The sequence below is a fragment of the Schistocerca nitens genome, chromosome 4 (assembly GCF_023898315.1).
Source record: "Schistocerca nitens isolate TAMUIC-IGC-003100 chromosome 4, iqSchNite1.1, whole genome shotgun sequence".
Taxonomy (NCBI): Eukaryota; Metazoa; Arthropoda; class Insecta; order Orthoptera; family Acrididae; genus Schistocerca; species Schistocerca nitens.
Genome location: NC_064617.1, coordinates 272,077,074 through 272,082,418, shown reverse-complemented (window position 1 = coordinate 272,082,418; position 5,345 = coordinate 272,077,074). Strand labels below are relative to the sequence as shown.

Genomic DNA, 5,345 nt, shown 5'->3' with positions numbered 1-5,345 from the left:
TCAATATCGGCGACATCTTGCAACAGCGCAGTGTCGACATCAGCTGCATATAAGAAATCCGTTAAGATTCTTCAGGTTTGACGCGCTGCTGATCTTGTTGCTGTTGACCGTGGCAACACGGTATACCTGTAAAGGTGGCTTGATGGCAGAGGTATGCGTGGCGTTGAGCCTACCTCTTAGTAATGACGAAGGGGCATCACTTAAAAGAAGTCGGAGGGGCAGCAATTAAAAGGGGTCGGCATCGACCTCCTGAAGAGCAGATTCAGTCTTCCGTTGCCCTTGCGATTCCGTTTCCCGGACTTCTGACACTGTTTCTCGGTCTTGTCCCTGTACTTCGGTCATATCGTTGTCGTGAGAGCATTCTTCGACGTCGTCCGCCCAGTTACGCGGATGGTGAGCTTTACGCGGATCTGCACTGCTATCTGGCAGGTGGCCCCCTGTACCTTCTGTATCTACTGACATCATCTTCGTCTGTGATGGGGAGGGTCTGTTGTCGGAGTCAGCCTCTGAGTCGTCAGTACGGGACTTTTTGGACGTCTGGGGAGTTGCAGTGGAAACCTGAGACGTCACCTCGGTCAGCTTCTGACGCACCTGATTGGTCTTCTCGCGTAGTGGTTGCGCTTTTGTGTCAGCACCCTGTTGCGCGATTCTTCGTTTCTTCTGCTTTTTCGGGGAAGGGCACTTGGAGTTTTGAGCAGTGTTCTCTTGAGTGGCACAGTCTTCTTCCGGAGACGTCACTGACCTTGCTGCCACCCTGCGTCTCCTTACTTCCCTCCTCCACTTCCTTTGAGGAAGTTCTGCGGGTTTCCGGTACATTACTCGTCGCCATTGGTATGTTCTCTTCTTTGTGTTCAGTGTACGCATCTAGGGACGCTGAGCTCTGGAGCGGTGTTTACACGGGCGGGGCTACGTAAGTGATCGGCAACGTAGAACTTGGGCCAGGCCGCTCACGCTCACCAGTCGGCATCTGCGCTACGCGTCTTTGAATACACTGTGCACGGACGTGTGCTGTAGATCCACAGCCCGAGCATGTCCGTGGTTGCCCATCATAAATTGCTATGGCCCTGTATCCAAATATGATGACGTAAGATGGAATATGCTTCAGCAACTCGATTTTCATTTGCCGCACACCGTTTAATACTGGGATTATATGTTGACCTGACCATTGCTTACTACCGAACCATATTCCCGTAGTTTGGCGTTAATCTGCTCGGCAATTACTTCAAAAGGCAATTCAAATCCTCTAATGGTTCGCAACCCCAGGCCTGCCTGCGTTATTTGTACGTCGCCAACGTTTCCGTCTGAATGTTTGAACTTAAGAGATCCACCACAAGACTGAACAATTTGCTCACATCTTTCAGACGTCACCAATTTCAGGTACACGGTACTCCTAACGATGGATAAGCGTATGCCAATCAGATCGTCAAGTGTTACTTTCATAACACCTCGAACAAATAATTTTGCCTCAAAGGATTTTGGTCTAGCAAATTTCGGGTCAAATGTCAATTTAAGAGTATCTTTCCGTTCTGGTTGATTCATGAGGGCGTTCCAGGATTCATTACTGAGGTTAGTGTTAACGCTGTAAGCGCGCACTCACCATGCACAGCGACCGCCGCCGGCAGCGACGAAGTAAACACGACCAGCCGCTCCGTACGTCCGCACCGCACGGCTGCCCGCGAGGGAATGACTGAGCTATACCCCCTTTCACGATCATTCTATTCCCATAACTTAAGGAAAAATATTATACTCTGCCTGGCTAAAGACGTCTAATCGAGCAAAATATTGCGTAATCATTATCTCTCAGTTATATATTAGCGTTAAACGATATAAATATAAAAAATACTAGACACTTCGCGCCTGGAGGAAGTGTGAGTCGGCGCCTTCACCTTAATGTCAGAATGCGAAAATTGTACTAGTAGCTTTTTTCAAGCACGTTCTGTTCGTCCGCTCTCTGTAATCGTTTGGTATGTGATTAAATTGACATACTCGCCTATGGCTTTCGTAAACGAAAATTTCATAGTGACCCCGACGTGGTTTGAACACACAACCTTCTGATCTGGAGTCAGACGCGTTCCCGTTGCGCCACGGAGTCAACGCTGCTTACGTCTCATCATGAATTGGTTCCTCGAACACTTACTGTACCGTTCATACCTAAGAATAAATGACAGTAGGATCCACGAGACACTCGTCCCAGATGTAGTTGCTCTGGCGGGGGTGTAACTCAGTGGTAGAGTGTCTGCTTCGCATGCAGGAAGTCCTGGGTTCAAATCCCAGCTCCTCCAATTTTTGTTTCTCCGTGCAACAGTACATGAAAACATTTGCCTATCACCATATTCTATAAAATTCAGCGTATAAGCAAGTGGATTTCGTACAGTTCGCCCCCAGGGGCTCAGCATTCATTTGCTGGGTACGGGCTTGGCGACCCCGGGGTTCCTGAGCTGGGGACTGGTAAGCGCCGCCAGTCCCCTGTCACCGTAAGCTCTGAGCATACTTCAGCGACCACCGTGTGGCGCGGCGGTGGAACGTTGTGTGTCTCAGGGAATGGGGATCTTGGCTTGACCGCCCGGATCGCGAGGACGGAATAAACCTCTCTAAAAAACCCCTCAATCTCAAGGTGTGCTGCGCGCCGATGAGATGCATGGCTGTTGAGGTGGAACAGTCGTTAGCGGGCAACCTCTGGGGAGCCTGCCGCACCTCAGTTGTATAAGGCTTACCTAGGCACGCGGGGCTCTGTCTAGGTGGACTCCTAGTTCCCTAGCTGCTCGTGGGACCGAGATGGAACCCTCGAAGTTTTCTTCTTCTCCTCCCAGCGGAAAGGGTGGGCCGCTGGTAGGTTCTAACACCCAATCTCACAAGAGGGCTCGTGTAGCCAGTCCTCCTGATTCAGGTAGTAACAGAATGCATGCTGCTTCGCAGAATGTGTTTCTTATAATTAAAAGAAAAGATGGGAGTTTCGAAAAAGTTTCGCCATTTTACATCCAGAAAGGCTTAGAAGGTATTGCTGGTACATTAAAATCTGTAAAGCGCTTGCGAAATGGCACCTTGTTGGTTGAAACATCTAGCTTCCAGCAAGTCCAGAACCTTCAGAAGGCACAATTTCTTGGGGAGTTTGCGATTGAGACTGAATTTCACAACACCTTGAACTACAGCAAGGGTGTTGTGACTTGCAGAGATCTCGTTGATATTCCCCTAGACGAACTGAAGGCTGAATGGTCCCGGGAAGGAATTGTCGACGTGCAACACGTTATGAAACGGGTGGATGGTGCTCTCCTGAAATCTGACTCGTTCATCCTTACGTTTAACAGCACCAAATTGCCCGAGCATGTGAAGGCAGGTTTCCTGCGTCTCAGTGTACGGCCTTATTACCCCAACCCCATGCGGTGTTTTAAATGCCAACGCTTTGGACACACTACTCTCGGCTGTAAAGGGGAAGCCACTTGTGGGAACTGTGGTAAAGCTGCCCATGAGGGAGTTGGTTGCTCCTCTCCTCCCAAGTGTGTCAACTGCTCTGGGGATCACCCTGTGTGGAGTAGGGAATGTAGAGTTTTCCTTGAGGAACGGAAGATCCAGGAACTTAAAACCACCAAACGCATCCCGTACGGTGAGGCAAAGAAAATTTACAAGTCCCTGCAGCCGCCCACGTTCGCTGCTTCCTTTTCTTCCGTTCTGAAACAGCCAGTCTTGAAAACTGATGCCGCTACACAAACGGAGGTTGCTACTGTCAGCACTAGCACCTGCGTTTGTCAATGTACGTGTGCTGCTGCTGTTCCTGTGAAGCCTGCTGCTCCTCCCCGGCCTTCTGACCAGGCCGTGGTAGGTGACGTCGTGGAACTTCCTGCCCCTTCCCAGGTCCAATCTTGTGCAATGCCCAGCGCTGCTACACCCCCTACTGCTTCTAAGGTTTTGGCTCCACTGCCACCTCAGGCCAGAAAATCGAAGCCCAAACCAAAGGTGAAGACTCGACCGCTCAAGGAGACTGAAGTTCTACAGTCTGCTGATGTTGACGTCATTCTTTCTGACGTCTCTCTCGACTCCTCTTCAGAGGCGATGGAGGTTGATGTCAGACTGGGGCAATCATCTCGCCCCAAACCTGAGCCTCCACCTGTTGTGGGCTCTCCTCCCCGACAGAAAGTGAGAATGAAGGTACTCCCACCCTGATCAATGGCTCCCATTATACAGTGGAACATGAATGGATTCCGGGCACATGTGGAGGAACTGCACCTCCTAGCACGGCAACGCCCCCTGTGCTTGTGTTTACAGGAAACACATCTAAAACAATCTGATGCTCCTGTACTCAGGGGCTATACGTTGTATCGTAAAGATGACCTGACTGGAGACAGAGCCAAAGGCGGAGTCGCCGTGTTTGTCAATAATGACCACCACTCCTCTGCTCTCCCCCTGGATACTGACCTGCAAGCAGTTGCAGTTGCAATTCATTCCCGTCGAAGGCTTACTGTTTGCTCCCTTTATTTACCCCCTCTGGATGCAATGACCTTAGACGCTCTCACAGGTCTTATCGAACAACTCCCCCGCCCCTTTCTCCTCCTGGGAGACTTCAATGCCCATCATGTGCTGTGGGGCTCCACTTCTCTTTGCACTCGAGGTCGAATTTTGGAGAGCCTCCTAACATCTCAAGTGTTGTGCATCCTCAACACAGGTACTCCAACTCATTTCTCTGCTGCTACTGGGTCATTCTCAGCCATTGACCTATCTTTCTGCTCTCCCGCCCTCACCGACTCTGTTCACTGGGAGGTCATTGACGACCTTCATTCCAGCGATCACTTCCCCATCCGCATTCATCTCCTGGATGGTGTATTGCTGGAGCAGAGGCCGCCATCGTGGATGATTGGCAGGGCTAACTGGCCTCTGTTCACTCGATTGGCTGTCTTTGAACGCCACAACAGCGTACACGAATGGGTGGATCACATCACACTTGTGATCCATCATGCTGCTGACCTGTCCATACCACAGTCTTCTGGCCCTCCTAAGCGGCGCCTTGTGCCTTGGTGGACGGAAGAGTGCCGTTCAGCCATCCGGGACAGGCGTGCGGCTCTTCGCCGATTTAAATGCCGCCCAACAGCAGTCAATCTTACCGCCTTTCGCATCGCGAGAGCCAGGGCACGCCGTGTCATTAAAGAGAGCAAGAAAAGGTCATGGCAGGAGTTCCTAGACTCCATAAACCGTTCCACTTGTTCCACAAAAGTATGGGAAGCCATCCGGAGGATTTCCGGTAAACGCAGCCGTCTACCAATAGCTGCAGTCCTGAACCAGGGATGCCTCCAAACAACACCCAGCGCCATTGCTCAGACGCTGGCAGAGCATTTTGCACAAAGTACTGCCACTGC

The 5,345-nt window shown here is 50.9% G+C and overlaps 2 non-coding genes across 2 annotated transcripts; one reads left to right on the top strand and one right to left on the bottom strand.

Annotated features, from left to right (window-relative positions):
- Positions 1-2,020: 2,020 nt before the first annotated feature.
- Positions 2,021-2,092, bottom strand: Trnaw-cca (transfer RNA tryptophan (anticodon CCA)). The gene has a single exon. It is a non-coding gene; the product is annotated as a tRNA-Trp (tRNA).
- Positions 2,093-2,210: 118 nt separating this feature from the next.
- Trnaa-cgc (transfer RNA alanine (anticodon CGC)) lies at positions 2,211-2,282 on the top strand. The gene has a single exon. It is a non-coding gene; the product is annotated as a tRNA-Ala (tRNA).
- The last annotated feature ends 3,063 nt before the right edge of the window (positions 2,283-5,345 follow it).